Consider the following 7,398-nt stretch of genomic DNA (forward strand, 5'->3'; position numbering starts at 1 on the left):
CACTCGCACTGTACATAGGAGGTAGCTGCAGACCTCACAGCTCTCTTGCCTGCTCTCTCAGCTCGCTCTCTGCACACTGTCTGACTGAGACAGTATTGCCAAAGCCTGTGCCCTGAAGGGGTCAGCAGCATTAGAAATCTCAATTAGCAGCTCTCGCGTTACACCCACTGTTTGCTGGAAGGTTCTATCTCTCACTCACTCTGAGGTAACAATAGCTCTTAAAGGCAGCTGAAAGAGAGGGGGGTGGCTCCAGTCCCCTGGCACCTCCCCCCTACCCCCCAGCTCTGCACTAAAATCCTTTCACACACTAGAAGGAGAAAAGGTAGCGTTTGTCCTATCTGTGGAGAATAGGATTAACCCTTTTGAATGCAGGCTCCTCGCTGCAACAATGACAACCTGCTTTCTGCTACAGTACCTAGTCATTTATAAAACACTGCTACCCTCCAAAACAGACTGACAAAGAGGGAATTCTTCACATATCTTTAGTGTTCAAGGGGAGCTGTGAGTGAAAGTTGACATTTGAAAACATATATAAGTAATCTTTATTGTAATTTTTCTCGCTCACACATTATTGCCAAGAATTTGGTCTGAATGATGTCCCTTTGCCCCATTCCTCCTTGAGACTGCCCCTCTTACTGAAAATTCTGGTTGAATTCCCAGTCCTCAACAGAAGCTTGATCACAGGTATTGATTTGACGATTTATTATTTTTTTTAAAGTATTTTTTTTTCTTCAATTCCTCCCCCCCTTCCTCCTTATAAGTCCTAGTTCCTGTGCTGGCTACCCTCCAATACCTCCCAGAAGCTGCTGATTCATTTAAATCACTGTTACATTATGCTGGTTGCCCTGTGATGCCTCTCCCAAAATGCCTATTCTTCAGCCATAAGCTGAGACAGCAAGCGTCAACAAGCTGCATGATTATAAGGTGCCAGGTTTTCATCTAGGATGGAACCCTTCCGATTTTCCTCTCCGAAAGCCCAAGGGCACCAAGACTATTATCACTACTCTTAGGCCACCCTAGTTGAGATCAACTAACACAAAATTCTCCTCACCTATATGGCTCAGTGCACACTGATCAAACAAAGCTATCATAGCAGCTTGTTGGCAATTCATTTCATTCTGGCATATAAATCAGTATAGAGAGAATATTCAAAACAAAACAACATCAACTTGCATTTATATGGTGACTTTAATATACTAAGATGTCCCATGGTGCTTCACATGAAGGGTATCAAAACACAAAAAATCAGGCCCTTGGCATGCTGTGAGATACGATGCAACAGAGTACAACTCAGAATTGGATTTATCTGTCCATTATTAACCTTTGCCTTCCATACAGATTTTTACTCTTCACCTAAAAGACTTTGCTCCCTTAGCCATTTTTTATAGCTCATTAATTTTAGGATAGCTCTTGAATAAAAGTGTATTTTCTCACCTTTTTCTCTGGACCTTCCCAAACCTGATGAGTGGGTGGGTGTCCATCTGTGCTGCTACTCTCAAATCAGTGGCTGAGACGAAATGCCAGGTGAAGCCTATTTATACCTCTTTAAGGTGGATCTGCTGCCTATCCAGTGTTTCTCATCTCTTGGTGGCATGGCAGAGATCAGGATATGGAGCAACATGGACACAAACTCTTCCCACCATTCCATTAAAAGTGTCTTGTTGTTCCGAAGCAAACCAACCACGCAAACTATCCCCAATTAAAGATGCAATTCCATCATTGTGCAACTCTAGCACTCTGTTCCTCGCTATTTTAAAGAAAATAATAAAACAAAATTTGAAAATATCCACGAAGAGATTTTTGTTCTTCGAATGAAAAATGAAAGTCTTATTGTTTTGTTGCAATATCTTCCCTCCCTTTTTTAACATAGGAGCAGAAGTAGGCTATTTGCCCCCCCCCCCCCACCATTCAATAAGATCATGGCTGATCTGTTTGCGTTTCGAGTTCTACATTCCCATTTACCCCCGATTACCTTTGATTCTCTTGCCTAACAAGAACCTATCTCTGCTTTAAAAATATTTAATGACCCCCACTTCCACTGCCTTATAAGGCAGAAAGTTCCAAAGTCACACAACCCTCTGAAAAAATAAAATTCTCCTCATCTCTGTCCTATAAGGGTGACCCCTAATTTTAAAACAGTGCCCCCTAATTCAGATCTCACCCACAACAGGAAACATCTTTTCCACATCCACCTTGTCAATACCGTTCAGGATCTTATATACTTCAATCAAGTCACCCCTCACTCTTCTAGGCTCCAGTGGAAACAAGCCCAGTCTGTCCAACCTATCCTCATAAGACAACCCGCTCATTCCAGGTTTCAATCTAGTAAACCTCCTCTGAACTGCCTCCAACGCATTTACATCCTTCCTTAAATAAGGAGACCAAAACTGTACTCAGTATTCAAGATGCGATCTCACCAATGCCTGTACAACTGAAGCATAGCATACTTATTTTTATGTTCAATTCCTGTCATAATAACGGATAACATTCCATTAGTCTTCTTGATTATTTGCTATACCTGCATAATAACTTATTGTGACTTATGCACGAGAACACCTAGATCCCTCTGCACCACTGAATTCTGCAGTCGTTCTCTATTTAAGTAATACTCTATTTTTTTATTCTTCCTGCCAAAGGGAACAACTTCACACTTACCCACATTGTACTCCATCTGCCAGATTTTTGCCCATTCACTCAATTTATTTGTATTTGTCTGCAAACTTATTATGTCTTCTTCACAACGTACTTTCCTATCTACCTTTGTGTCATCTGCAAATTTAGCTACCATGCCTTTGCTGCCTTCATCTAAATCATTGATGTAAATTGTAATAAGGTGAGGCCCCAGCATAGACCCCTGCGGGACCCCACTAGTCACATCCTGCCAATCAAAGACACATTTATGCATACTCTGTGTTTTCTGCCAGCCAGCCAATCCTCTACCCTGGCTAACATCAGTGTTGAATAAGAAAATGGTGGGGTGACTGTTCCCAACACCCTGTCAATGTTATTCTTCCTTATCTCTTCTTCTTCCTTCAAACTGGTGTAACACTGCAACATGGCATTAAGGTTATTTAAGCGATCAGTCAGAATATCACAACAGCCAGAACCATAGACAATCCAAGATAACAAATTGGGGCTCAGATTTAACTGCAATTTATAGATATAACAAAATTGAAAACAAAAGCAGAAATTGCAAGAGACAGTTAACAGCTCAGGTGTTATATGTCGAGAACACAGACCAGGCAGTATCTGTCAAGGGAACTCAGGTCAGGCAGTATCTACAGAGAAACACAAGTCAGGCAGTATCTGTCGAGGAACACAGGTCAGGCAGTATCTGTCGAGGAACACATGTCAGGCAGTATCTGTTGAGAGAACACAGGTCAGGAAGTATCTGTCGGTGAACAGAGGCATTATCTGTTGAGAGAACACAGGTCAGGCGGTATCTGCCGAGCAACATAGATCAGGCAGTATCTGTCGAGGGAACGCAGGTCAGACAGTATCTTTTGAGGGAACGTAGGTCAGGCTGTATCTGTCGAGGAATGAAAGTCAGGTAGTATCTGTCAAGGAATGCAAGTCAGGCAGTATCTGTTGAGGAACGCAGATCAGGCAATATCTGTCGAAGGAATGCAGGTCAGGCAATATCTGTCGTAGAACATAGGTCAGGCAGCATCTGTTAAAGTACGCAGGTCAGGCAGTATCTGTCGAGGAATGCAGGTCAGGCAGTATCTGACGAGGAGCGCAGTTTAGACGCTATCTGTGGAAAGACAGAGTTCAGGCAGTATCTGTCGCGTGAACGCAGGTCAGGCAGTACCTTTCGAGGAAACATATCAGGCAGAATCTGTCGGAACAGAGGTCAGGCAGTTTCTGTCGAGGAACGCAGGTCAGAGAGTGTCTGTCGAGGAACACAGGTCAAACAGTGTCTGTCGAGGAACACAGGTCAGGCAATATCTGTCGAGGAACAGAGGTCTGGCAGAATCTGTCGAGGAACAGAAGTCAGGTAGTATCTGACAAGGAACGCAGGTCAGGCAGTATCTGACAAGGAGTGCAGATCAGATGCTATCTGTTGAGAGACAGAGTTCAGGCAGTATCTGTCGTGGGAATGCAGGTCAGGCAGTATCTTTTGAGGAAGCAGGTCAGGCAGTATCTGTCGAAGTACACAGGTCAATCAGTATCTGCCAAGGAACAGAGGTCAGGCAGTCTCTGTCAAGAAATGCAGGTCAGGTTGTATCTGTCGAGGAACGCAGGCCAGGCAGTATCTGTTGAGGAATGCAGATTAGGCAGTATCTCTCTTGGGAACACAGGTCAGGCAGTATCTGTCGTAGGAACACAGCTCTGGCAGTATCTTTTGAGGAAGCAGGTCAGGCAGTATCTGTCGTAGGAACACAGCTCTGGCAGTATCTGTCAAGGGAACACAGATCAGGCAGTATCTGTCATAGGTACACAGGTCAGGGAGTATGAAAGCAGGAACACAATTCAAGCAATATCTGTCGAAAAGCACGTGTCAGGCAGTATCGTTGAGGAACACAGGCCAGGCAGTATCTGTCGAGGAACGCAGGTCAGAGAGTGTCTGTCGAAGAATGCAGGTCAGGTTGTATTTGTCGAGGAACGCAGGCCAGACAGTATCTGACGAGGGAACTCAGGTCAGGCAGTATCTGTCGAGGAACGCAGGTCAGACAGTATCTGTCGAGGGAACGCAGGTCAGGTTGTATCTGTCAAGGAACGCAGGCCAGGCAGTATCTGTTGAAGAACACAGGTCAGACAGTAACTGTCTTGTGAACACAGATCAGGCAGTATCTGTCTTGAGAACACAGATCAGGCAGTATCTGTTGTAGGAACACAGGTCAGGCAGTATCTGTCTTGGGAACACAGGTCAGGCAGTATCTGTCACGGGAACACAGATCAGGCAGTACCTGTCATAGGAACGCAGGTCAGGCTGTATCTGTCGAGGAATGCAAGTCAGGCAGTATCTGTTAAGGAACGCAGGTCAGACAGTATCTGTCCAGGGAACTCAGATCAGGCAGTATCTGTCGAGGGAACGCAGGTCAGGCAATATCTGATGAGGAGTGCAGGTCAGATGCTATCTGTTGAGAGACAGAGTTCAGGCAGCATCTGTCGTGGGAACGCAGGTCAGGCAGTATCTTTTGAGGAAGCAGGTCAGGCAGTATCTGTCGAGGAACAGAGGTCAAGCAGTATCTGTCGAGGAACACAGGTCAGAGAGTTTCTGTCGAGGAATGCAGGTCAGTCAGTATCTGTTGAGGAACGCAGATCAGGCAGCCTCTGTGGAGGAATGCTGGTCAGACAGTATCTTCCAAGGGACGCAGGTCAGGTTGTATCTGTCAAGGAATGCAGGCCAGGCAGTATCTGTCGAAGAACACAGGTCACACAGTAAAAACAGAATTACCTGGAAAAACTCAGCAAGTCTGGCAGCATCGGCGGAGAAGAAATCAGTCAACGTTTCGAGCCCTCAAGGGCCATGAGGGCTCGAAACGTTGACTGATTTCTTCTCCGCCGATGCTGCCAGACTTGCTGAGTTTTTCCAGGTAATTCTGTTTTTATTTTGTTTTGGATTTCCAGCATCCGCAGTAGCTTTTAGCTTTTTGTTTTTATACAGGTCACACAGTATCTGTCAAGGGAACACATATCAGGCAATATCTGTCGTAGGTACACAGGTCAGGCAGTATGAAAGCAGGAACACAAGCAATATCTGTCGAAAAGCATATGTCAGGCAATACCATTGAGGAACACAGATCAGGCAGTATCTGTTGTAGGAACACAAGTCAGGCAGTATCTGTCTTGGGAACACAGATCAGGCATTGTCTGTCGTGGGAACACAGATCAGGCAGTATCTGTTGTAGGAACCTGTCGTAGGAACGCAGGTCAGGCAGTATCTGACGAGGAGTGCAGATCAGATGCTATCTGTTGAGAGACAAAGTACAGGCAGCATCTGTCGCGGGAACGCAGGTCAGGCAGTATGAAAGCAGGAACACAATTCAAGCAATATCTGTCGAAGAGAATGTGTCAGGCAGTACCTTTGAGGAACACAGATCAGGCAGTCTCTGTCATGGGAATACAGATCAGGCAGTATCTGTTGTAGAAACACAGGTCAGGCAGTATCTGTCTTGGGAACACAGATCAGGCAGTCTCTGTCACGGGAACACAGAGCAGGCAGTATTTGTTGTAGGAACACAGGTCAGGCAGTATCTGTCTTGGGAACACAGATCAGGCAGTACCTGTCGTAGGAACGCAGGTCAGGCTGTACCTGTCGAAGCATGCAAGTCAGGCAGTATCTGTCTTGGGAACACAGATCAGACAGTATCTGCAGAGGGAATACAGGTCAGGCAGTACCTGTTGAGGAACGCAGGTCAGGCAGTATCTGTCGAAAAACGCAGGTCAGGCAGTATCTGTCGAAAAACGCAGGTCAGGCAGTATCTGTCGAAAAACGCAGGTCAGGCAGTATCTGTCGAAAAACGCAGGTCAGGCAGTATCTGTCGAAAAACGCAGGTCAGGCAGTATCTGTTGAGGAACACAGGTCAGGCAGCATCTGTCATAGGAATGCTGGTTAGGCAGTATCTATTGAGCAACACAAGTCAGGCAATATCTGTCGAGGGAACACAGATCAGGCAGTACCTGTTGAGGAACGTAGGTCAGGCAATATCTGTTGAGGGAATGCAGGGCAGGCAATATTTGTCGAAGAACACAGGTCAGGCAGTAACTGTCGAGGAATGCAAGTCAAGCAGTATCTGTCAAAGAACGCAGGTCAGGTGGCATCTGTTGAGGAACGCAGGTCAGATCTTTCTGTCGAGGAACGCAGGTCAGATAGTATCTGTCGAGGGAATGCAGGTCAGGCAATAACTGTCGAAGAACACAGGGCGGGCAGTATCTGTCGTGGGAACATAGATCAGGCAGTATCAGTCGTGGGAACACAGTCAGTCAATGATTCACTTGCTGAAATCATTTTCAGAACAAAATTGGAAACAAGTTAGCCTAGAACTTTCAGATTGGTTTTGGCATAATTTCAGTGTTTATTCACTTTTTTGGCAGCAAAGTGGCAGCGGAAGCTGTTTACACATTTTGCTGCCACAAAATCTGTCTCCCTGAATTCCCTCAGGCTTTTTGGCTCCTCCAACAAGGAGGAATCCCAACTGAACTCATTTACTTATGCTATAACGAGAGGCCACAGTGCCGCCCTTTTGTATCTATTCCATTTACAGAACACACAGGGGAGGCTAGACTCAGAATTCAAAGGACTTGTCAGGAAAAGCTGAAGACAGGTGACAGTGAGGAATTTCTGAGTTGGAAGTCAATGAAGAGTTTTAGCAGTGATTCTTGCAACTATTTTCTTTTGGGTTCTGCCTCCATAGGTCTGGACTTGCTTCTCACTGCTCCTGACAGTCGTGA

The sequence above is a fragment of the Cetorhinus maximus genome, chromosome 10 (genome assembly GCF_964194155.1).
Source record: "Cetorhinus maximus chromosome 10, sCetMax3.hap1.1, whole genome shotgun sequence".
NCBI lineage: Eukaryota > Metazoa > Chordata > Chondrichthyes > Lamniformes > Cetorhinidae > Cetorhinus > Cetorhinus maximus.